The 27307-nt window shown below is 45.5% G+C and overlaps 1 pseudogene; it reads left to right on the top strand.

The window, feature by feature from the left end:
- The first annotated feature begins 7769 nt into the window (after positions 1-7769).
- LOC124035911 overlaps positions 7770-27307 on the top strand; it is a 95509-nt pseudogene continuing 75971 nt past the window's right edge.

The following is a 27307-nucleotide window of genomic DNA, read 5'->3' as shown; positions in this document are numbered from 1 at the left end:
GGAGGTTAAAGTCGCCCAGAACTGTGAGAGGTGAGCCGTCCTCAGGAAAGGAGCTTATCAAGGCATCAAGCTCATTGATGAACTCTCCGAGGGGACCTGGAGGGCGATAAATGATAAGGATGTTAAGCTTGAAAGGGCTGGTAACTGTGACAGCATGAAATTCAAAGGAGGCGATAGACAGATGGGTAAGGGGAGAAAGAGAGAATGACCACATGGGAGAGATAAGGATCCCTATGCCACCACCCCGCTGACCAGAAGCTCTCGGGGTGTGCGAGAACACGTGGGCGGACGAAGAGAGAGCAGTAGGAGTAGCAGTGTTATCTGTGGTGATCCATGTTTCTGTCAGTGCCAAGAAGTCGAGGGACTGGAGGGAGGCATAGGCTGAGATGAACTCTGCCTTGTTGGCTGCAGATCGGCAGTTCCAGAGGCTACCGGAGACCTGGAACTCCACGTGGGTCGTGCGCGCTGGGACCACCAGATTAGGGTGGCAGCGGCCACGCGGTGTGGAGCGTTTGTATGGTCTGTGCAGAGAGGAGAGAACAGGGATAGACAGACACATAGTTGACAGGCTACAGAAGAGGCTACGCTAATGCAAGGAGATTGGAATGACAAGTGGACTACACGTCTCGAATGTTCAGAAAGTTAAGCTTACGTAGCAAGAATCTTATTGACTAAAATTATTAAAAATGATACAGTACTGCTGAAGTAGGCTAGCTGGCAGTGGCTGCGTTGTTGACTTTGTAGGCTAGCTGACAGTGGCTGCGTTGTTGACACTACACTAATCAAGTCGTTCCGTTGAGTGTAGTAGTTTCTACAGTGCTGCTATTCGGGGGCTAGCTGGCTAGCTAGCACTGTTGATTACGTTACGTTGCGTTAAAAGAACGACAATAGCTGGCTAGCTAACCTAGAAAATCGCTCTAGACTACACAATTATCTTTGATACACAGACGGCTATGTAGCTAGCTATGTAGCTAGCTACGATCAAACAAATCAAACCGTTGTGCTGTAATGAAATGAAATGAAAAATGTGATACTACCTGTGGAGCGAAGCGGAATGCGACCGGGTTGTTGAGTGCGGAAGTTCTATTCAGTAGACGTTGGCTAGCTGTTGGCTAGCTAGCAGTGTCTCCTACGTTAAGGAAGACAAATAGCTGGCTAGCTAACCTCGGTAAATTAAGATAATCACTCTAAGACTACACGCTCTAAACTACACAATTATCTTGGATACGAAGACAGCAAAGACAACTATGTAGCTAGCTAACACTACACTAATCAAGTCGTTCAGTTGAGTGTAATAGTTTCTACAGTGCTGCTATTCGGTAGACGGTGGACGTTTGCTAGCTGGCTAGCTGCTGGGCAGATAGCAGTGTAGACTACGTTAGGACGACGAAATACGAAGTTGCAATAGAAGTGCTGACTGTTTCACTTTGTTGTCCTCTTTCTTTTCCTTTTTCTTCTGTCCTTCTTTTGTCCTTATTTTGTCTTCCTTTCTTCTGTTAACTAGATATTTTTTGTTGTTATTCTTTGTAAACTAGCTAGCTTCTTCCAGGAGAGTCCCTGGAAGAACACAATTTTTGTCTCGCGGAAAACCGAAGTAGGTACGGTACGTTGGTGATTAGTCAACAGTAGGGATTATTCACCAAACTTTTTAGTTAGATGTAAAATTGTGTGACTAAAATCTCCTTGGCAAAAACGTCAAAATTAATTACAGATTTCTTGAGTTATTTTAGATTTATTCTGGCTACGGCGTCTCAAGATAGACACAGAAATATTGTCGATTTTTTTTCTTCTTCGTTTTTTCAAGCAAATATCTTTTTAAGGGACTTTGCGAGCACACTTGCTAGGCACCAGCCGAACCGAAGCATGCCTTTAGTATGAAACGTAGCCTTAATGCTGAGGCGGCATTGGCACGCACTATGCTCTTAAATGGTTCTCTCTTGATGGTTGCTAGGCAGCACCAGTTAACCATCCTCCTGCCAGTTCTAAACTTTGTCAAGCATGTCATGTCTCACCGCATAGCCCACCACCAAGCATGCACTGTTTTCTTAACCCCAACTGGATGGATCCATAAAGAATTGCAGCGGGAATAAATATCACTGAATGGCAAAAATATTGGAATAAAGTAGGCTATTGAAATTCAAGGCATGTATCAAGTTGTTGCTTACTGAAACTCCTGAAGTCATCCAAGCAATAGTGTGGTCAACTAGATGATGAGCTCAGCACCGTTTTGATTGGGACAGATCCATTGCAGGGACTGAATCTCCGTTTTCATATTGGTTAGCCTACAATTACGCTGGGGAAATGCTAGCTAAGTTGAGGTGCTCATGATCATCTTGTCTAGTTGGCTCATCTATTGGATGATTTTTACTCTTCAGGTGCTTAGTATCTTAGGCCTTCTCTTGACTCAATCAATGTGAGTTTGTTTCACTGAATCCCTGTCTGTGTAGGCTATTTGGTTAATTGGTTTCTGGCTGGGCAAAAAATGGTTTCTGGTTGGGCTCCCGAGTGGCGCAGCGGTCTAAGGCACTGCAACTCAGTGAAATAGGCGTCACTACAGACCCTGGTTTGATTCCAGGCTGTATCACAACCAGCTGTGATATGCCGGCAAGAATGCGGTAAAAATGGGCCTGTTTGTAGGGGGGGTCATATAAACATTGGCCAATTTTTTTTATATAGGCAAAATACCATTAAATCCTATTAAAAAGCAGTATGTGTGTGTGCGTGTGTGTGTGTGTGTGGGGGGGGTGATCTATGAGTGTGTATGTGTGATAGATGGATGATGTGCTGTAATCCTTACACCCTGTCCTCAAAGGGGATTTTCTCCCCTAATCTCATCTAATTCCTCAGGAGACAATGGCTGCAGGATTAGACTTGCGATGAGCCAACACCTCCCCTAACCCCAGTTTTGTGTCCCTGTGTCAGTCTCACATACATCCTCTACTGTCACGTTCTGACCTTAGTTCTTTTGTTGTCTTTGTTTTAGTATGGCCAGGGCGTGAGTTGGGTGGGATGTCTATGTTCCTTTTTCTATTTTATTTGTCTATTTCTGTGTTTGGCCTGGTATGGTTCTCAATCAGAGGCAGCTGTCTATCGTTGTCCCTGATTGAGAACCATACTCAGGTAGCCTGGTTTCACTTTTGAGTTGTGGGTGATTATTTTCCGTGTCAGTGTTTGTTCCACACGGAACTGTTTTGGTTTTGTTATTTCATGGTGTCGTTCATTGTTTTGTTCAGTGTTCATTATTCTTATTAAACAATATGGACACTTACCACGCTGCGCATTGGTCCTCCGATCCTTCCTTACTACTCCTCTTCGTCAGAATCGTTACATCTACCCCGTCTCAACACCAATTCATTAGAAACTCACTCATTCCCAGTAATGTTCGTAATCCGCATGTGCGGATGCACAAAGAAAGCATTCCTCGACTGCATAGAAATTGAGCGGAGAAGATTATTCTCCTATAAATAAATAATAAATCTGATGTCTGTGAATATGGATTAGGCTCATAACATCACTGAGAGATCTGACAGATACATCCTGGTTGTGGCTGGTGAAGAGGTTTTCACAGGGGCTGTTAGAAGGTGTGACGAGATCAGCATCAGGCTGGCTGGCACCTTTTGACACTGTCCCCGGGCTGGGAAGTGTGATGGATGGATGGCAGGTGCCCTTTCTCATACCACTATAGTTTATTTAGGGCCGAGACCGATGTTCTGTTTTGATGTTTGTTTCACTATTCGCTCTAATTAAGATGAGATAATAGACAATGTGCTCACTTACAAATGATTTTTTCAAAAAAAGTTGGGTGCTGGATCCACATTTGTTAAATCCATTTAGTGCCGTGCATGGTTTCCTGCAGTGTGAGTTTGATTGAATACCACCCAGTGTTGATATACAGTTGAAGTTTACATACACTTAGGTTGGAGTCATTAAAACTCGTTTTTCAACAACTCCACAAATTTCTTGGTAATTTTCCCAACAATTGTTAGCAGACAGATTATTTCACTTCTAATTCACTGTATCACAATTCCAGTGGGTCAGAAGTTTACATACACTAAGTTGACAGAAAATTCCAGAAAATGATGTCATGGTTTTAGAAGCTTCTGATTAATTGACAATATTGGAGTCAATTGGAGATGTACCTGTGGATGTATTTCAAGACCTACCTTCAAACTCAGTGCCTCTTTGCTTGACATCATCAGAAAATAAAAATAAATCAGTCAAGACCTCAGAAAAAAATGGTAGACCTCCAAGTCTGGTTCATCCTTGGGAGCAATTTCCAAACACCTGAAGGTACCACGTTCATCTGTACAAACAATAGTACGCAAGTATAAACACCAAGGGACCACGCAGCCGTCATACCGCTCAGGAAGGAGACACATTCTGTCTCTTTGGTGTGAAAAGTGCAAATCAATCCCAGAACAACAGCAAAGGACCCTGTGAAGATGCTGGAGGAAACAGGTACAAAAGTATCTATATCCACAGTAAAGTCCTATAATCGACAGAACCTGAAAGGCCGCTCAGCAAGGAAGAAGCCACTGCTCCAAAACCACCATAAAAAAGCCAGACCATGGATTGCAACCTCACATGGAGACTAAGATCGTACTTTGTGGAGAAATGTCATCTGGTCTGATGAAACGAAGATATAACTGTTTGGCCATAATGACCATCATTATGTTTGGAGGAAAAAGGGGGAGGCTTGCAAGCCGAAGAACACCATCCCAACCTTGAAGCACGGGGGTGGCAGCATCATGTTGTGGGGGTGCTTTGCCGCAGGAGGGACTGGTGCACTTCACAAAATAGATGGCATCATGAGGCAGGAAGATGATGTGGATATATTGAAACAACATCTCAAGATATCATTCAGGAAGTTAAAGCTTGGTCGCAAATGGGTCTTCCAAATGGATAATGACCCCAAGCATACTTGCGAAGTTGTGACAAAATGGCTTAAGGACAACAAAGTCAAGGTATTGGAGTGGCCATCACAATGACCTGACCTCAATCCTATAGAACATGTGTGGGCAGAACTTAAAAAGTGTGTGTGAGCAAGGAGGCCTACAAACCTGACTCAGTTACAGCTCTGTCAGGAGGAATGGGCCAAAATTCACCCAACTTATTGTGGGAAGCTTGTGGAAGGCTACCCAAAACATTTGACCCAAGTTAAACAATTTAAAGGCAATGCTACCAAATACTAATTGAGTGTATGTAAACTTCTGACCCACTGGGAATGTGATGAAAGAAATAAAAGCTGAAATAAATTATTCTCTCTGCTATTATTCTGACATTTCACATTCTTAAAATAAAGTGGTGATCCGAACTGACCTAAGACAGGGAATTTGTACTAGGATTAAATGTCAGGAATTGTGAAAAACTGAGTTTTAATGTATTTGGCGAAGGTGTATGTAAACTTGCGACTTCAACTGTAAGTGTGGAACTGTGTTTAGATACGCACTGCCCAGTCAAATACAAATCAGTTCCACGGAGGCTGTGTGTGTGGAGGCTTTGTGGTAGATTTGATGAATTATTAAAGTTCCATTTCCTTTGTCGTTTCACACTAGGAGAGGTAATCTACCGTTGTTCTTCAGAGGGGAACAAATATAGATGTCAACTGTTGTTTTTCTCTTGGTTTATTTTACTGGGTTTGGTATCTGGTAATTGTACTGATCTCCGCTGTGTGGAAAGTCAATTTTCCCCTGCCTCCTTCCAAAATAAAACCCTTGGATCTTCGTCCAATTAACATTTTCCACTACATGGGACTCACCATATATTTTTTGTGCAGCTGAAAAACAGAGGCAATAGAAAGATAATATGTAGTAAAATAAATTAATCTTTGATGGAAAACGTGGACATTTTTAGGACATCTTTTGGCCAGCTTGAAGGAATGAACTACATAGTCATATTTTATTTATTAAAATCCTCCAACCAACCTGTACTCCAGTCACGATCCACCACTGGGTCTCCGACCCACAGTTCGGGACCATTCATCTCCATCCCATTGAGACTGTCCCGCTCTCAATATTCAAGCGTTGATAATTAACATTGATCTAGCATGCCATTGACTTGGCCTCAGCATGAACGTATTGATGTCACCCCACAACCATAGTCATTAGTTCACTTCACAAAATAATAATGTCACGTCCCAGCAGGAATAGATTACTCTTCTATTAAGAGTCCTTGTCTAGGACGTAGGTGGTCTGCTAATCTATGATGACTACATTACAATGTAGCCTCACAGTCTTCTCCCCTACTTTAAGACTATTGCATTTCCTGGTCATTTAGTCTGTTTATTGAAAGTGGCTTCTAACGTGTAGTGCATTTAACCACCTGCTGAGCCTCAAGAGTTTCACTGTAAACTGTCAACGCGCCAACTGGCCGACCAAGCCACATGTATAGTAGCCTGGTACTCATTCATTCTCTGTGGGTCTGAAATAAAGCCAAGCCTACAATAGCAAGGGTATAGAGGTAGAACATTAATGTGTCTGTATGTGTATAGTATTTACATAAAACATATTCAGACAATAATGGATAATTGAATGTGTTTTACCCAAATGTACAAAAGAGGTCAGTTTTCCCCTTCTCACCTGGACCAGCCTCCACTGCTATGTTAGTTTATCATTACATTGACATAATGTAGTTTATCATTGCTTGGTTTTGTATTTGAGATGGGGCTACCAGGCATGGTTCTCTACGCCTGCAGAAAGGAGGTTATGCTGTAAACCTGATCCTGCAGAAAGGAGGTTATGCTGTAAACCTGATGGACTGATACGCATATCTACAGGGAACTGTGCTACATTCCAGGACGTTTATGCCTTCCTTATTTTGTATGTTCAGCAATACGTGAGGATTTATGGAAAATCATTTTTGATAGGTATATTACACAGTATAGGATTGCGCTTTATATCAACACAAATGCTATGTTTAGATGATCCACACAATTACCGAACATCAATAGCAAGCACTGAACAATTATAGGCTTATCAGTAACTCGCCGCCTTGCAGTCTAACACGTGCGTCTAAGAACAAACGGAAAGTTCAATATTCTGCTACTGGCATCTTGGTGAGTAAAATACAAGTTCAATCATAATGGGCCTTTTTGTTATTAAAAACAAAGCCTTCGTCACAATTCATTGTTTTGACCCAGACGGTCGTCGGAGTTGTGGAGCGTGTTGTTGTTTTGTCTGATCGTCTGTCAGGTGCAGCAGTGTGAGGCAGTACGTTTCCCATCTATAGTAATGCTTTTGCACGTCTAGGGAGAGTTGTTTGCAGCATGGGATTCTAGCTGCACTGTGTGGGTATGTTTGGTCCTGTCGGGGGATAGAGGTTGAAAACACTACTGTAGTCAAGCGGATATAGAGTGCAGGTTTGAGTGAGAGAAGCACCGTGGAATGTGGAGTGAGATGGAGAGAAAGAGAGAGAGGGAGCACTAGCTTCTTGCTGGTATGTTATTAACCAAGGAGCAGGTCCTCTTTTGTGTGGGGTTAAGGCTCACGTGTTTGTGTGTGTCAGAGAGAGATAGAGAGAGAGAGGGGAGAGAGGGATAGAGAGAGAGGGAGGATGGGATGCAGGAAGCGGATTGGCTCAGCTCTGTAGTAGGGTGTGGCTATAGGCTGTGAATGACTGTTCCAACCCATCTCACTGTCAGGATTTGGGGACAGTTATCAAGGAGTAGAAGGGGAGCGCTGAAATAGTGTGAGTGAATGCGAGAGACAGTAAGAGAGAGAGGGGGAGAGAGAGAGAGAGAGAGAGAGGTAGGGAGAGAGAAAGAGAGAGAGAGAGAGAGAGAGAGAGAGAGAGAGAGAGAGAGAGAGAGAGAGAGAGAGAGAGAGAGAGCTTTAGGCAGGCTGGACGGTTGCTATGACACTGCAGTCTTTTTTTTCCTCCAAGGAATGTGTCTCTTCTTCTTCTGGCCATGACCCTGGCGGATACTTTCTTCTCCTTACCCACCCATAGAGAAAGAGGAGAAAACAAACGAACAGGCGCACAGAAGGGAGGGAGAAAAGAGGAGGAGAGGGAACCCTGCCCTAAAACAACTCACTACTGGCTGGATTGTGGAAATTAAGGAAATGTGTCTACATCAGAACGGATAGACAGAAAGGGAGGGAGGCCGAGGTGAAGAAGGAGAGAGGCAGTGAGACAAGTAGCAGGTAGAGCTGCAAAACAGCAGTTGCGGGAAGGGGGGACCGAGGAAAAGCAGAGAGGGGGAGTTAGAGAGGAGGAAAAAGAACGAACAGGAAAACCAGAGCGCTCACCTAATGGAAGCCAAAGATTGCTCTCCTCATTTCAGTTACCTATCCTTTTCTCGTGCATCTTTCCCTTCCACTCATCCCCACACATTCACCCTCAGTGTTGTCTCTTGGTCTGCACATCTTCTCTCTTTTGAACTTTTCTGCATGTGAGGGAAAGTGAAGCCAAGACAATGGGCACTGGTGAACATTCCGAATCAATTCCAACTGGATGGAGTACTAGCGTGCGTTCTTAATGAAGAAGTGGTTCTGGTGTAAAAGAGACTGATTGGCTAAAACACTGTCGTCGTCAACAGTAGCTGTTTTCTCTGCCAGAGCGCACCTGCTCCGGAATTTCTAATGTTACCAGGTGTGACATATCACTCAGCCGACTGACCAGATTAGAGCAGCTTGGGTAGTGCCAAGCGTTCCTGCGATTATGTGCGTCCGATTGATCTAAGATTAGCTGGAATTGGAAAAACGAAAGCTTATTTTTCAAATGATAGACAGCTGTACAGTAGTTGTGGGATTCAGGAAAGGAACATAATAACGAACAGGTGTTGTAGGATTAAGCAAAGGGAAACCGGAATATACAGGTGTTGTAGGATTAAGCAACGTAAGAAATTTGAGGTGATGTGTTTTAATCTTAGCTGGTCTATCACTGCAGGGGCACAGTTGGACTACATGCCCGATCGTGCTTCAGTTTCTGTGGTGAAAACACTGTAGGCTGGTTAGCTTAGAAACTATTGGGAGCAGTTGCTGTTCCACATTACTGTCACCACAATTCTGAACATTTGTCCCCTTAGGACACATTGTTTGGACTTTGTGTCTCTGTTCAGGTCTTAAGTGACTTTTTTTGTGTGGGCTCTCAAAGACCACTTGAAGCTCTTGAAGGAAGGGGTTGAATTAAAACTTCAGCTGTCGCTAGCGTCTCACCTCCAGTTCGTCCATGAGGCGCTCGAGCACGGACGAGACGCCGTACCGGCGCAGTCCCTCACTGGACAGCAAGCCCGAGACACCGCCCTTCACCTCGGGCTTCCACAGCTACAGTGGCGAGTACGAGTATAAACGTCCGCCCTTTGCGTTTGGCTTCCACACGGCGCCTGGGCCACAGACGGCTAAAGGTCGCTACAACACCTCGCAGGGGAAGAAGTATGTGGTGTTTTACCTGGACCTCTCCTTCATCTTCCTCCTAGAGCTGCGGCGCTGCAGGATGGCTGAGGGCTGCATGAGGGGCCTGCGTTACGGCATGGTCTTCTTCAACCTCCTCTTCTGGGTGAGTCCAGCTTTTTGGTATTTGAAGTGTGTTTGTGTTAGGGGTGTTTTGCAGTGTGTGTGTGTGTGTGTGTGTGTGTGTGTGTGTGTGTGTGTGTGTGTGTGTGTGTGTGTGTGTGTGTGTGTGTGTGTGTGTGTGTGTGTGTGTGTGTGTGTGTGTGTGTGTGTGTGTGTGTGTGTGTGTGTGTGTGTGTGCGTGTGTCTGTCTAACTGTGTCTGTCTGTCTGTATAGGTGTTATATGAGTAATTGTGTGCGTGTGCTTCATTAAATTTAGTTTTTGTATTTCTATGTGGGTATAGTTCTGCCTGTTTGTGTTCAGAAAATGCATGCGGAAACCTGTTTGTATCGCAACTATCACTTTATTGAAATAGTCACTCTCTAATTCGTTATCCCATCTATCTTACTCTTTTGCAAAAGTGGCTGCTGTGAACTCGGGTCCGTCTACGACACGATCCTATCTTTTTACACTTGGGGGCTCTTGACTGTCTGTGTCTGTTCGACCGTGTCAGTCTCACGACGATAACGTCCGTCCCCTCACTCCTTTTTGACGCCTGCACAGCTCTCAAACGTGACCATTATGCTTCAAATTCACAGCTCTTTCTCTTCTTTAGCATTCTCTCTCTACTCGCCCTTCATGACTTTCCTTTATCCTTTTCTCTGCATGCCCTGGGAATTTGGGTCTCTACAATGTGCTGGTCCCTTTGACTAAAACTGGCAGAGCTCTTCAACTGGAAATTTTTGGCCTTTTGAAAGTCTGGAGCTAAATGACAGGGATGTTTGTTGTATCCTCTGTATATCCTCGCCCCCCCCCCACCAACACACAGCTTAAAATGGGAAGTTCACCGGGAAAAAACATTAACACTTGCCTGGTCCTTTGTCAGTACCCAGACTGTTTTTAGGCCCATTGCTTGAGTATTTAGACGTAGGTAATAAGCTGATTCTACCCCTCCTTCCCCATAGAAATCCCATGCACAGTCAAAGTCCGTCATAAACACCTCCCAAACACACCGCTCTGGCCACTTTATTCATGTATTATGTTATTTTCGTATTGAAATCCAAGAACTGGATTCATGCGACTCAGGACCTAGGTCGGCGTGGCTGAAGGATGTAAAGCAATCCATTTTCTGTTCTCACTCCCTCACAGTATTTACTGCCCTCGTCAAATTTGATTAGAGTAAAGAATGTCAGATTCGAGAACCAAGAGGAAATTGAAGACCTGCCTTATTTTCAGAATGGTACTGTAGTACCATATCGGTTTGAGCCGGAGTATACTGAGGCTGAGTTGTTCCGTTTGCGGGCTGACCGAGAGAAAAGAGAGACAGGAGCGAGCAGATGTTGAGGAAACACAGGCTCTTCCCAGAATGCACGGCCACTGCTGGTGCAGTTGCTGGACATACCAACAGACCTTTTCCGATAATGGAGAAAATAGAACATCAGACTGACGATCCAGCTGAAAATGGCGTGTGTGTACGTAACTAAACCACTACGATTTCTTGTCCCTCATCAATCCTGGTGTGTTGGAGACTTTCTTTAGAATGCCCAGGATCACCTTGGAAACGCCATGCCACACTTCACGGTCCAAATGGGAAGCTCTCTGAAGCGTAAGTGTTTTGTCCAATATTACTCACAGGGTATATTTATATTGCTCTCTAAGATTAAGATAAATAGCTGTATTTTCGAGTATCCCGCCTACACCCCATAATGTAACTGCCTACTGTAGTCCCCTTCAAGTTTGTCTGACAATGACGACATGCTGGCTTGGTAAACAGTGTCTACAACGAGTGGATGTGTGCCATAGAAAAATAATGTATGGGACACACGGACTTCAGAATCTGGGTCTACATAAACATGAATGTATATTACGAAACAGTGTAATAAGTATAAAGTCAATAGTGGTAGTAGAGGAGAACATGTTGCTTGCGATTGCCAGTCTAGCTTTTATACCATTAACATCCTAACTAGCCTGTAAACTCACAAACAAAAGGAAGACAAACAGCCTCACACTTGACCACTAACACCATTTGAGCAGTGAGTTGGCTATACTTTCTTCAAGTATACAAGACCAAGAGAGCCATCAATAGCATTGTGGCAGGTAGCCTTTCGCTTAGAGTTTTGGGCCAGTAACCGAAAGGTTGCTGGTTCGAATCCCAGAGCCGAGAAGATGAAAAATCTGTCTGTGCCCATGAGTATTGCTCTTAATCTTAACTGCTCCTGTTAGTCGCTCTGGATTAGAACGTCTGCTAAATTACGTAAATGTAAATATATTGTGCAATCATCAATACGGCTAATTATCCCTCGGCCTGTAATATTTTATGTTTTATAGGCCTAGGCCCATTTATTTTCTGAAATTCACTGAAGAGGATGGTCCTCCCCTTCCTCCTCAGAGGAACCTCCACTGCTGCCTATCCATGTGGTAGGCCCACCATTTTGTTAAACAGGCTGATTGCATTGGCTTTTTTGCCCAGATTCCTATGACTAATCAATTTGACTTTTTAAGCTATGATCGATCAACTTGTCAAACTTGAAACCACTGATGATGACAATGGGATGAAACTCCTGGACAACAGTTGTGATTGTCTATTCTATACTGGCCATTTTACTTTGACCTGTCCTGTTTTTAGGACATGTTGTTTGTTAACATGACAGCACATTTTTTTATTTGATTGCGTGCCATTCAGATTAGGCTATTTGATCGGAGAAGCATGATGTTAAAAGTGTCCGTCTCATTACATTGTCAGACATTTTATCTCCAGCCTCTAAGCTACAGAAAAGGCCATATACTCTTTCTACCATATCCTATATCTGCTACGTGATTTATCATAGATATTATTTTTGACGGAACGTTGGTGGAGAGCCGCAGCGATGCATCTCTCCAACAGCACCCTTGAGGGGAGTGCTGGAAATGGAGAAGTAAAATTATTTTGCGCCCCCTGCCTTTGACCAAGTGGGCAGTGCTTATCACAAGGCAGCATCAGCGCTCACCCAAAAAGTCAATTTGCCACTGGTTGAGAGAAATTGTCATTGTTTTTAGGCAAAATTCTGTGAGGTTTTATGTGTTGTTGGAGGTGCGTCTCGGTCAGTTTAGCTCAGAAAACGCCGCAGCCATGTGCAGATTGACAGGATAGGCAGTAGGACAGGATAACATAACGCTAAGGATTGGGTAGAGAAGAGTGTCTGAACTGAAGACGTTCAACTTTTTTTTTTGTAACAGTATTTTTATTGAAATTTCACAATTTTCACCCATATTCAGAGATACAACAGAGACAAAGCACACAGAACAAAAAGAAAAACAGCCCCCACTTACCCATATCTACGTGCATATATATACACATACATACATACACATACATACACACATATACATATACCCATGCATATACACACACATATGCATACATACACGCACGCACACACATATACACACCCATACATACGCACACCATTTTCCTCTTCCCGCTCTGTGCTTCTCTCACCCCATCACCATCATTGCGTCTCTCAATACATACATTTTAAACAAACTTACAAACAGAAATTAAACAAAAAGCTCAGTTTAAACCAATAGGTTAGGTTCCACACATGGAACGTACAGTGTAGTTCTGAAATACATAGCTCCCCGCCATTCTAAGATAATCCTTGCAGCATAATAGCATAATAGCTTATACCTCAGGTTCTAGATAAGGTTCCCATACTTTGTAGAACTGGTCTGTTTTAGAATGCAATGTACATGTCAGATATTCCAGAGGCACCCATTCAAATAGTATCTTATGCCAGTCTTTAATAGAAGGAACCTTATCACTAATCCACTGTAAAAGGATGTTTTTCCTCGCTGCGACCGGTTCCGGTTGGAGCGAGTGGTCGCATCTGCACGTCGCTCCAACGGGTAGTATAACTTTTTCATTATATTTCATTATATCACAACGGTTTGATTTGTCTTATCTTAGCAAATTCTTCTCAGCTAGCTACATAGCCGTCTTTGTATCAAAGATAATTGCGTAATTATCGTATTTCGCCGTCCTAACGTAGTCTTCACTAGCCAGCTAGCTAACGTCCACTGATTAGCTGCACTGGAGAAACTATCACACTCAACTGAACGACTTGATTAGTTTAGTGTTAGCTAGCTACATAGCTGTCTTTGCTGTCTTCGTATCATCGTATCCAAGATAATTGTGTTGTTTAGGTTTAGAGTGTGTAGTCTTAGAGTGATTATCTTAATTTACCGAGGTTAGCTAGCCAGCTATTTGTCGTCCTTAACGTAGGTGACTCTGCTAGCTAGCCAACAGCTAGCCAACGCTAGCCAACGTCTTCTGTATAGAACTCAACTACCCGGTCGCACTCACAGGTAGTATCACATTTTCACTTCATTTCATTACAGTACAACGGTTTGATTTGTTTGATCGTAGCTAGCTACTTAGCTAGCTACATAGCCGTCTTTGTATCAAAGATAATTGTGTAGTCTAGAGCGATTTTCTAGGTTCGCTAGCCATCTATTGTCGTTCTTTTAACGCAACGTAACGTAAACAACACTGCTAGCTAGCCTGCTAGCCCCCGAATAGCAACACTGCAGAAACTATTACACTCAACGGAACGACTTGATTAGTGTAGTGTCAACAACGCACCCACTGCCAGCTGGCCTACTTCAGCAGTACTGTATCATTTTAATCATTTTAGTCAATAAGATTCTTGCTACGTAGCTTAACTTTCTGAACATTCGAGACGTGTAGTCCACTTGTCATTCCAATCTCCTTTGCATTAGCGTAGCCTCTTCTGTAGCCTGTCAACTATGTGTCTGTTTATCCCTGTTCTCTCCTCTCTGCACAGACCATACAAACGCTCCTCACCGCGTGGCCGCGGCCACCCTACTCTGGTGGTCCCAGCACGCACGACCCACGTGGAGTTCCAGGTCTCCGGTAGCCTCTGGAACTGCCAATCTGCGGTCAACAAGGCAGAGTTCATCTCAGCCTATGCCTCCCTCCAGTCCCTCGACTTCTTGGCACTGACGGAAACATGGATCACCACAGACAACACTGCTACTCCTACTGCTCTCTCTTCGTCCGCCCACGTGTTCTCGCACACCCCGAGAGCGTCTGGTCAGCGGGGTGGTGGCACCGGGATCCTCATCTCTCCCAAGTGGTCATTCTCTCTTTCTCCCCTTACCCATCTGTCTATCGCCTCCTTTGAATTCCATGCTGTCACAGTTACTAGCCCTTTCAAGCTTAACATCCTTATCATTTATCGCCCTCCAGGTTCCCTCGGAGAGTTCATCAATGAGCTTGATGCCTTGATAAGCTCCTTTCCTGAGGACGGCTCACCTCTCACAGTTCTGGGCGACTTTAACCTCCCCACGTCTACCTTTGACTCTTTCCTCTCTGCCTCCTTCTTTCCACTCCTCTCCTCTTTTGACCTCACCCTCTCACCTTCCCCCTACTCACAAGGCAGGCAATACGCTCGACCTCATCTTTACTAGATGCTGTTCTTCCACTAACCTCATTGCAACTCCCTCCAAGTCTCCGACCACTGCCTTGTATCCTTTTCCCTCTCGCTCTCATCCAACACCTCCCACACTGCCCCTACTCGGATGGTATCGCGCCGTCCCAACCTTCGCTCTCTCTCCCCCGCTACTCTCTCCTCTTCCATCCTATCATCTCTTCCCTCTGCTCAAACCTTCTCCCACCTATCTCCTGATTCTGCCTCCTCAACCCTCCTCTCCTCCCTCTCTGCATCCCTTGACTCTCTATGTCCCCTATCCTCCAGGCCGGCTCGGTCCTCCCCTCCCGCTCCGTGGCTCGATGACTCATTGCGAGCTCACAGAACAGGGCTCCGGGCAGCCGAGCGGAAATGGAGGAAAACTCGCCTCCCTGCGGACCTGGCATCCTTTCACTCCCTCCTCTCTACATTTTCCTCCTCTGTCTCTGCTGCTAAAGCCACTTTCTACCACGCTAAATTCCAAGCATCTGCCTCTAACCCTAGGAAGCTCTTTGCCACCTTCTCCTCCCTCCTGAATCCTCCGCCCCCCCCCTCCTCTCTCTGCAGATGACTTCGTCAACCATTTTGAAAAGAAGGTCGACGACATCCGATCCTCGTTTGCTAAGTCAAACGACACTGCTGGTTCTGCTCACACTGCCCTACCCTGTGCTCTGACCTCTTTCTCCCCTCTCTCTCCAGATGAAATCTCGCGTCTTGTGACGGCCGGCCGCCCAACAACCTGCCCGCTTGACCCTATCCCCTCCTCTCTTCTCCAGACCATTTCCGGAGACCTTCTCCCTTACCTCACCTCGCTCATCAACTCATCCCTGACCGCTGGCTACGTCCCTTCCGTCTTCAAGAGAGCGAGAGTTGCACCCCTTCTGAAAAAACCTACACTCGATCCCTCCGATGTCAACAATTACAGACCAGTATCCCTTCTTTCTTTTCTCTCCAAAACTCTTGAACGTGCCGTCCTTGGCCAGCTCTCCCGCTATCTCTCTCTGAATGACCTTCTTGATCCAAATCAGTCAGGTTTCAAGACTAGTCATTCAACTGAGACTGCTCTCCTCTGTATCACGGAGGCGCTCCGCACTGCTAAAGCTAACTCTCTCTCCTCTGCTCTCATCCTTCTAGATCTATCGGCTGCCTTCGATACTGTGAACCATCAGATCCTCCTCTCCACCCTCCGAGTTGGGCATCTCCGGCGCGGCCCACGCTTGGATTGCGTCCTACCTGACAGGTCGCTCCTACCAGGTGGCGTGGCGAGAATCTGTCTCCTCACCACGCGCTCTCACCACTGGTGTCCCCCAGGGCTCTGTTCTTGGCCCTCTCCTATTCTCGCTATACACCAAGTCACTTGGCTCTGTCATAACCTCACATGGTCTCTCTTATCATTGCTATGCAGACGACACACAATTAATCTTCTCCTTTCCCCCTTCTGATGACCAGGTGGCGAATCGCATCTCTGCATGTCTGGCAGACATATCAGTGTGGATGACGGATCACCACCTCAAGCTGAACCTCGGCAAGACGGAGCTGCTCTTCCTCCCGGGAAGGACTGCCCGTTCCATGATCTCGCCATCACGGTTGACAACTCCATTGTGTCCTCCTCCCAGAGCGCCAAGAACCTTGGCGTGATCCTGGACAACACCCTGTCGTTCTCAACTAACATCAAGGCGGTGGCCCGTTCCTGTAGGTTCATGCTCTACAACATCCGCAGAGTACGACCCTGCCTCACACAGGAAGCGGCGCAGGTCCTAATCCAGGCACTTGTCATCTCCCGTCTGGATTACTGCAACTCGCTGTTGGCTGGGCTCCCTGCCTGTGCCATTAAACCCCTTCAACTCATCCAGAACGCCGCAGCCCGTCTGGTGTGCAACCTTCCCAAGTTCTCTCACGTCACCCCGCTCCTCCGTTCTCTCCACTGGCTTCCAGTTGAAGCTCGCATCCGCTACAAGACCATGGTGCTTGCCTACGGAGCTGTGAGGGGAACGGCACCTCAGTACCTCCAGGCTCTGATCAGGCCCTACACCCAAACAAGGGCACTGCGTTCATCCACCTCTGGCCTGCTCGCCTCCCTACCACTGAGGAAGTACAGCTCCCGCTCAGCCCAGTCAAAACTGTTCGCTGCCCTGGCCCCCCAATGGTGGAACAAACTCCCTCACGACGCCAGGACAGCGGTGTCAATCACCACCTTCCGGAGACACCTGAAACCCCACCTCTTTAAGGAATACCTAGGATAGGTTAAGTAATCCCTCTCACCCCACCCCCCTAAGTTTTAGATGCACTATTGTTAAGTGACTGTCCCACTGGATGTCATAAGGTGAATGCACCAATTTGTAAGTCGCTCTGGATAAGAGCGTCTGCTAAATGACTTAAATGTAAATGTAATGTAAATGTAAAGCCTCCTTTTACAGACAGAAGTAACATGCCTACTAGGGAGACCTAACAGTAAAGAAACTGGGTCCAATTCTAGATCAACCCCTAGGATCTTTTCAATTTCTTGTAGGACACCAGACCAGTATCTTTGTATTTTGGTACATGACCATAAACAATGTGTTAGGGTGCCTGTATCAGTTTTGCATTTAAGACACTGAGGGGAAGAGGAAGTGGGGCTAAAAGCATGTCTGCGATTTGGGGATATATGCAATCTGTGTATTATTCTTAATTGGATTGTTCTAGTACGGTTACATATAGATATTGTTTTTGCATATCTCCAAATGTCCTCCCACATCTCTTCATCAATAGTAACAGACAATTCTTTCTCCCACACTTGTTTCACCCTCTGTGTGTTGACAGCAGAAAATGACCTTAAAGTATCATAAAACAGACTTACAGACATTTTCCTTTGTGGGAAAAAAGCATTCTTTCAATGACAGACACATCAGGGTTACCAATTAAGGTGGTGCTCTCCAAAATATAATGTCTTACTTGTAGGAAGCGGAAAAAGTCCCGCTTTGGGAGTCGATATTTCTCGACCATCTGCTCAAATGACAACAAAATCTTATCAGCAAATAAGTCGTTTAGCCTGCGTATGCCCTTATTAAGCCATAAGTTAAAGCCAGCATCCAGCAATCCTGGGCTGAAATCTGGGTTGTTAAGAATTGGGGTAAGAGCAGAGGTTAGTTTGGACCTTCCCAGGAAGCGTTGAACTGACCTCCATACTTTGAGTGTGTTAAGTGTAACTGGATTATTGCAGTGTTCTTCTACAGACTTGAAACTTCTGAAAAATAAAAGATCCTGTAAGGGGTATTTTGAAAGAGAAGTCTCAATGTCTAACCAAATAGAGGAGTCATCATTTGTGATCCAGTCAGAAATATAACAAAGGTGGGCACACCATTGATAGAACTTGATATTGGGCAGGTCCAAGCCGCCCATAGAACTTGGCAGCTGCAATATTGCCATCTTAAGTCTTGGCTTGCGTTTACTCCATATAAAGGAACTTAGCCATCCATTTACATCCTTTATTACCTTATTGGAGAGTAATACTGGGATCATTTGGATTGGGTAAAGTAGTCTAGGTAAAACGTTCATTTTCAAGAGGGATATTCTACCCAACCAAGAAATGGTGAGAGAGTTCCAGCGCTCCAGATCCTGTCTTATTGTATCAAACAAAGGAACAAAATTGGCTTTGTACATTAGCTGGAATTTAGGAGTTACAAATATACCCAGATACATGAAACCTGAGGGAGACTATTTAAAAGGGAAGGGGGGAGAAGTATTAGGTACAGAATGCAGGCTACCAAGTGGCATAGCCTCTGACTTAGTAAGGTTAATCTTGTAGCCTGAGAATCCGCTGAATAATTCAATAATATTAATAAGAGATGTAATTGAAGTCTCGGGACTAGAGATGAATATCAGGACATCATCAGCATACAAGCTTATTTTATGGTGAACATCACCAATGAGCAGCCCCTGTATAGCAGGCGTTACCCTGATGGACTCGGCCAGTGGTTCCATAACGAGTGCAAAGAGGAGGGGGGATAAAGGACAGCCATGTCTGGTACCTCTGTGTATAGAGAAACTATTTGACCGTAGCCCATTAGTAAGGACAGCAGCCTGAGGATCATCATATAAAACTTTCACCCATTTTATAAAGTTGTCCCCCAGACCAAATTTATTTAGAGCAAATAATAGGTAAGACCACTCCACACAATCAAATGCCTTCTCAGCATCTAGGGAGAGCACAAGACCATCCACAGCACTTTGTTGGTAGGCTTGAATTACATTAAGAAGCCGCCTGATGTTGTTGCATGACTTACGGCCCCTAATGAAGCCAGTTTGGTCTCCTTTCACAATTAGTGGCAATGAGTCCTCTAATCTTGTGGCTAGAATTTTAGAAAGCAATTTTCTATCCACATTCAGAAGGGAAATTGGTCTGTACGAGGAACAAGACTCTGGACATTTTTCCTTTTTGAGAATAAGTGAAATGTTGGCTTCTCTCAGCGTTTGAGGGAGTTGGTCATTTGAAAATGAGTGGTTAAACATATCACGCAATGGCTCAAGGATCAGACCATGGAACTCTTTATAGAACTCACTACAAAACCCGTCTGGTCCTGGGGCCTTACCATTTTGCAGATTCTTAATTGTGAACATTATCTCTTCCTTGGTAATAGGGGCATTAAGGAGGGACCTCTGTTCTTCGGAGATAGTAGGGAGCTCAATCTTACCAAAGAAGTTCTCCATTAATTTGGGTGCATCCTTTGGCAGTTCTGAGGCATAAAGGTTTGTATAAAATTTCTTAAATGAGTCACTTATCAATTTATTTTCATATAAATGATTACCATCAGAATCAGTAATAGTAGCAATTGACTGAGAGTCAGCCCTCTTTTTAGCTAGGTATGCCAAGTACTTTCCTGGCTTATCGCCATGTTCATATAGCTTTTGCCTGACAAATCTCATTTTCTTTTCAGCGTCCTGTGTTAGGAGAGAGTCTAACGTTGATCTATTGACTGATATTTCCTTTAATAGGGCAGGAGTGGGCGTTTTAATGTAGTCCTTCTCTTTAGTTCCTAATTCACCCTCTAACATTTTTTTGCTTTTCCCGCTTTTTCCGTCTCTTATTAGCTGTGTATGACATAATCAGACCCCTGGCATATGCTTTACAGGTCTCCCAAAGGAGCGAGGGGTTATCTGTTGATTGAGAGTTAATAGAGAAAAATGCTTTAAACTCTGTTATAAAATATGATGTGAATGTATGGTCTTTAAGAATGGTTGTGTTCAACCTCCAATGTCTTGACCGATTGAATGCCCCGTTGAGTTTTATGTCCAGGATCACCTCAGCATGATCAGATATGACTATGCTTCCTATCCTAGCAGATAAAACAGACTGCAAAGACGTCTTGGGCATAAAAAAATAATCTATTCTAGTCTGACATCCATGAGGTGCAGAGAAAAAAGTGAACTCTCTGTTGGAGGGATGGAAAGCTCTCCAGACATCTGCATACCCCAGATCATCACAAATAACTTTAAGTGACTTAGCTTGAGGAGAGAGTGAAGCTATACCACTGGGAAACTTATCAATAAGGGGGTTTAACAAGCAGTTAAAATCTCCTCCAACCACTGCAGTGTCTGAGTTTAATTCTGAAAAGTCTAGAAATGCCTTAGTGAGGAAATCAGGGGGGTGAGCAGGGGGGAAGTAAATATTCATTATGGAAATGTTCTGCCCTTGTAAAGTACCATTCATTATAACAAAGCGACCAAATTTATCTTTCACACAATTCAAGACCTTAAGTGGTAAGTTCTTTTTCACCTGGAATTGCTACACCTCTACTTCTGCATTAGCGTAGCCTCTTCTGTAGCCTGTCAACTATGTGTCTGTTTATCCCTGTTCTCTCCTCTCTGCACAGACCATACAAACGCTCCTCACCGCGTGGCCGCGGCCACCCTACTCTGGTGGTCCCAGCGTGCACGACCCACGTGGAGTTCCAGGTCTCCGGTAGCCTCTGGAACTGCCAATCTGCGGTCAACAAGGCAGAGTTCATCTCAGCCTATGCCTCCCTCCAGTCCCTCGACTTCTTGGCACTGACGGAAACATGGATCACCACAGACAACACTGCTACTCCTACTGCTCTCTCTTCGTCCGCCCACGTGTTCTCGCACACCCGAGAGCGTCTGGTCAGCGGGGTGGTGGCACCGGGATCCTCATCTCTCCCAAGTGGTCATTCTCTCTTTCTCCCCTTACCCATCTGTCTATCGCCTCCTTTGAATTCCATGCTGTCACAGTTACTAGCCCTTTCAAGCTTAACATCCTTATCATTTATCGCCCTCCAGGTTCCCTCGGAGAGTTCATCAATGAGCTTGATGCCTTGATAAGCTCCTTTCCTGAGGACGGCTCACCTCTCACAGTTCTGGGCGACTTTAACCTCCCCACGTCTACCTTTGACTCTTTCCTCTCTGCCTCCTTCTTTCCACTCCTCTCCTCTTTTGACCTCACCCTCTCACCTTCCCCCCTACTCACAAGGCAGGCAATACGCTCGACCTCATCTTTACTAGATGCTGTTCTTCCACTAACCTCATTGCAACTCCCCTCCAAGTCTCCGACCACTGCCTTGTATCCTTTTCCCTCTCGCTCTCATCCAACACCTCCCACACTGCCCCTACTCGGATGGTATCGCGCCGTCCCAACCTTCGCTCTCTCTCCCCCGCTACTCTCTCCTCTTCCATCCTATCATCTCTTCCCTCTGCTCAAACCTTCTCCCACCTATCTCCTGATTCTGCCTCCTCAACCCTCCTCTCCTCCCTCTCTGCATCCCTTGACTCTCTATGTCCCCTATCCTCCAGGCCGGCTCGGTCCTCCCTCCCGCTCCGTGGCTCGATGACTCATTGCGAGCTCACAGAACAGGGCTCCGGGCAGCCGAGCGGAAATGGAGGAAAACTCGCCTCCCTGCGGACCTGGCATCCTTTCACTCCCTCCTCTCTACATTTTCCTCCTCTGTCTCTGCTGCTAAAGCCACTTTCTACCACGCTAAATTCCAAGCATCTGCCTCTAACCCTAGGAAGCTCTTTGCCACCTTCTCCTCCCTCCTGAATCCTCCGCCCCCCCTCCTCCCTCTCTGCAGATGACTTCGTCAACCATTTTGAAAAGAAGGTCGACGACATCCGATCCTCGTTTGCTAAGTCAAACGACACTGCTGGTTCTGCTCACACTGCCCTACCCTGTGCTCTGACCTCTTTCTCCCCTCTCTCCAGATGAAATCTCGCGTCTTGTGACGGCCGGCCGCCCAACAACCTGCCCGCTTGACCCTATCCCCTCCTCTCTTCTCCAGACCATTTCCGGAGACCTTCTCCCTTACCTCACCTCGCTCATCAACTCATCCCTGACCGCTGGCTACGTCCCTTCCGTCTTCAAGAGAGCGAGAGTTGCACCCCTTCTGAAAAAACCTACACTCGATCCCTCCGATGTCAACAATTACAGACCAGTATCCCTTCTTTCTTTTCTCTCCAAAACTCTTGAACGTGCCGTCCTTGGCCAGCTCTCCCGCTATCTCTCTCTGAATGACCTTCTTGATCCAAATCAGTCAGGTTTCAAGACTAGTCATTCAACTGAGACTGCTCTCCTCTGTATCACGGAGGCGCTCCGCACTGCTAAAGCTAACTCTCTCTCCTCTGCTCTCATCCTTCTAGATCTATCGGCTGCCTTCGATACTGTGAACCATCAGATCCTCCTCTCCACCCTCTCCGAGTTGGGCATCTCCGGCGCGGCCCACGCTTGGATTGCGTCCTACCTGACAGGTCGCTCCTACCAGGTGGCGTGGCGAGAATCTGTCTCCTCACCACGCGCTCTCACCACTGGTGTCCCCAGGGCTCTGTTCTTGGCCCTCTCCTATTCTCGCTATACACCAAGTCACTTGGCTCTGTCATAACCTCACATGGTCTCTCTTATCATTGCTATGCAGACGACACACAATTAATCTTCTCCTTTCCCCCTTCTGATGACCAGGTGGCGAATCGCATCTCTGCATGTCTGGCAGACATATCAGTGTGGATGACGGATCACCACCTCAAGCTGAACCTCGGCAAGACGGAGCTGCTCTTCCTCCTGGGGAAGGACTGCCCGTTCCATGATCTCGCCATCACGGTTGACAACTCCATTGTGTCCTCCTCCCAGAGCGCCAAGAACCTTGGCGTGATCCTGGACAACACCCTGTCGTTCTCAACCAACATCAAGGCGGTGGCCCGTTCCTGTAGGTTCATGCTCTACAACATCCGCAGAGTACGACCCTGCCTCACACAGGAAGCGGCGCAGGTCCTAATCCAGGCACTTGTCATCTCCCGTCTGGATTACTGCAACTCGCTGTTGGCTGGGCTCCCTGCCTGTGCCATTAAACCCCTTCAACTCATCCAGAACGCCGCAGCCCGTCTGGTGTTCAACCTTCCCAAGTTCTCTCACGTCACCCCGCTCCTCCGTTCTCTCCACTGGCTTCCAGTTGAAGTTCGCATCCGCTACAAGACCATGGTGCTTGCCTACGGAGCTGTGAGGGGAACGGCACCTCAGTACCTCCAGGCTCTGATCAGGCCCTACACCCAAACAAGGGCACTGCGTTCATCCACCTCTGGCCTGCTCGCCTCCCTACCACTGAGGAAGTACAGCTCCCGCTCAGCCCAGTCAAAACTGTTCGCTGCCCTGGCCCCCCAATGGTGGAACAAACTCCCTCACGACGCCAGGACAGCGGAGTCAATCACCACCTTCCGGAGACACCTGAAACCCCACCTCTTTAAGGAATACCTAGGATAGGATAAGTAATCCCTCTCACCCCCCCTAAGTTTTAGATGCACTATTGTTAAGTGACTGTCCCACTGGATGTCATAAGGTGAATGCACCAATTTGTAAGTCGCTCTGGATAAGAGCGTCTGCTAAATGACTTAAATGTAAATGTAAATAAATGATGAGAAAAACACTTGACCAAACCCTCCTTGTTGTAATTTCAGGTGCTCCTTATCATCCAAATGGGTTTCTTGCAACAGGGCAATATCAATATTTTCTTTTTTCAAAAAAAGACAATACTTTCTTCCTCTTAATGGGGTTATGGCTCCCTCTAATGTTCCACGTACATACACGCAGTCTGTTATCTGCCATTGTATCTTGACCATTCAATATTCAGACTGGATCCTACTGTGAAAGTGGGGTGGTACCTTTTTCCATGTGTTGAACTCTCCTCCATCTCACTGAGCATAAACAAAAAATATGAACCCTGAACTCGAACTATACTAAACCCAAAAATTAAACATGTAAAAATCCAAAAGGGGGTTTTCCCACTAGCTAACATGCAGGGGATTTCAACTCTCCAATGTAGACTCTTAAGTCCGCATTGCCGCTCAATAGCCTCATCCTTTATATATATGGAAAAGAAAATCAATAGAAGAAGATTGAGGCTCTTCCACCTAAAACCAAGCCTGGGCACCAATATGGATTCACACATATCTCAGCCTGAGCTATAGTGGCTATTACTTTAGCAAGAAAAATAATAAAGATACGAATATTACTGAGCCGGAGTACGTGAGGACTCATACCACTGTTTCATGATCAGATTCAACCAAAAATAAGCAAAGTTATTCAATGCTGTGGAGGTGGAGCTTAAAGTTATTTACCCGAGAGAGTCAATAAACGCAGCAGCCTCTTCAGGTGTGTAGAGCTTTTTAGGTGATCCGTTGACCATAATCTTCAATGTGGCCGGGTACAACAGTGCGTAGTCCATCTTCATTCTCCTGAGTCGAGCCTTCGCCTCATCAAACGCTTTGCATCTTCGTATAACCGCTGTGGAGTAATCATTGAAGAATGAGACCTTTGGACCTTTATGTTGACTACCAACAGAGCCGATGTTTCTAGCCGCATCCATGACGCGCTGCTTGTCGGTGAAGTTGTGGAACTTTATAAACACCGGCCGTGGGCGTTGATTGGGGCCCGGTATCGGTGCTTGAGAGCGATGGGCTCTGTCCAGCATCACACGACCAGCCTTAGCGTCCATTTGTAGGTAGCCAGGGATCCATTCCTCAAAGAATTTTACTGAACGTGTCCCTTCAGAATTTTCCGGGAGTCCCACAACACGAATATTGCATCTGCGTCCTCGATTATCCAAGTCGTCAATGTGCTCCGCCATTTCGCGCACCTGTTTCTCAAGTGCTTTTATCTTAGCGTCCATAGATGAAGTTGAAGTTTCCACTGCAGCGATTCTTCCTTCCGCCTCAACAACACGTTTCACAACGCTCTGTATTTCAGCTGAATGGCTTGCTATTGCTTCCAAGACCGTTCTTATCTTAGCATCGATCACTTTAGTAATGTTATCAGTCATCTTTTGAATTATCAGGTCCATTGTGCCTGGGTCCGCAATGGTGTTAGCTTCGCTAATGTTAGCTAGCTCTTCATGCACATCCACAGGGGTGGTGGTTTTGGTCGACTTCTTAGTAGTTCTATTGGGCATGTTGTCGTAGATTTTTGCGAAATAGTCGTCAAGGCTCATTATATGGTAACTTATTTAGCCAATTCTACCACTTTTTCAAGCTAGGAGATTAATGTAAGAATATAAATTTACGAATGCCACGAGAGCTCGCTGAAACACCGTGTTCTCTCTACGGCGCCATTTTGTCCCCCGAAGACGTACAACTTTACAACCCGATTGGTCCAGCAGGCTGTCAAGTGGCGGGAAGATTAACAGGTCATATACAAAGACCCATACTTCAAAGTTGACACACCAAACCTACCTCCCAACATCGCCCCGGTTGAAAAACCAGCCAAGGAGGAGCTGGTGGTAAAAACCATTCAGCCTAACTTTAGCTAGTCTAATGATGGCAGTGTAATATTGTGGCACGCCATCAGTAACGTCATGCAATCATTGGAAAATTCCAGAAAATGATGTCATGGCTTTAGAAGCTTCTGAAAGGCTAATTGACATCATTTGGATACGCGTTCTGTCTCCTAGAGATGAACGTACTTTGGTGCGAAAAGTGCAAATCAATCCCAAAACAACAGCAAAGGACCTTGTGAAGATGCTGGAGGAAACAGGTCAGAAGTATCTATATCCACAGTAAAATGAGTCCTATATCGATATAACCTGAAGGGACGCTCAGCAAGGAAGAAGCCACTGCTCCAAAATCACCATAAAAAGCCAGACTATGGTTTGCAACTGCACATGGGGACAAATATCGTACTTTTTTGATAAATTTCTTCTGGTCTGATGATTCAAAATAGAACTGTTTGGCCGTTATGTTTGGAGGAAACAGGGATGCTTGCAAGCCGAAGAACACCATCCCAATCGTGAAGCACGGGGGTGGCAGAATCATGTTGTGGGGGTGCTTTGCTGCAGGAGGGACTGGTGCACTTCACAAAATAGATGGCATCATGAAGGAGGAAAATTACGTGGATATACTGAAGCAACATCTCAAGACATCAGTCAGGAAGTTAAAGCTTGGTCTCAAATGGGTCTTCCAAATGGACAATGACCCCAAGCATACTTCCAAAGTTGTGGCAAAATGGCTTAAGGACAACAAAGTCAAGGTATTGGAGTGGCCATCACAAAGTCCTGACCTCAATCCTATAAAAAATGTGTGGGCAGAACTGAAAAATCGTGTGCGAGCAAGGAGGCCTACAAACCTGACTCGGTTACACCAGCCCTGTCAGGAGAAATGTGCCAAACTTCACCCAACTTATTGTGGGAAGCTTGTGGAAGGCTACCTGAAACGTTTGACCCAAGTTAAACAATTTAAAGGCAATACTACCAAATACTAATTGAGTGTATGTAAACTTCTGACCCACTGGGAATTGATTTGGCTAAGGAGTATGTGAACTTCTGACTTAAAGTCTATTTAGCAGTCTTATGGCTTGGGGGCAGAAGCTGTTTAGGGTCCTGTTGGTTCCAGACTTGGTACATCAGTACCGCTTGCTGTGCGTGATGCAATCATTTCTATGGTAATGTGAAAGGTTCATTCAAATGATGCTAACTGATGTGGCTCATGCAAAGGAATGTATTTTCTGTCATTTCAGTTGAGTTGATTAAACAACCCACAGCACAGATTGATAGGTGCACTTCCTGCTTTTCCTTACTGCACGGCTCCTATGGGTACGTTTGCAATAGCCTGCAGTCCACCCATTATGACATCGTTGTTTTGAATGGGATCACCCGTTCTATTCAATGAGGGGATTCGATTAATCTGGCCTGGGCGCGTAGAATTCTGTGGGAAGATCTCGATTGCATACTCTTTGCGTCCTCTCTCGTCTCTTTGTTTGGCAATTCAATGCCGAGACACCAGCCATTGTTTATGTAATATTAAATATATCATTTTTTATGCATTTCCGTTAATTTCGGGAAATTCAACATTTTGATATAAAAATACAGAAATCTAAATACTCAAA

This window comes from Oncorhynchus gorbuscha, linkage group LG05 (assembly GCF_021184085.1).
Source record: "Oncorhynchus gorbuscha isolate QuinsamMale2020 ecotype Even-year linkage group LG05, OgorEven_v1.0, whole genome shotgun sequence".
NCBI classification, from domain to species: Eukaryota; Metazoa; Chordata; class Actinopteri; order Salmoniformes; family Salmonidae; genus Oncorhynchus; species Oncorhynchus gorbuscha.
This window is presented reverse-complemented; position numbering and strand designations above follow the sequence as displayed.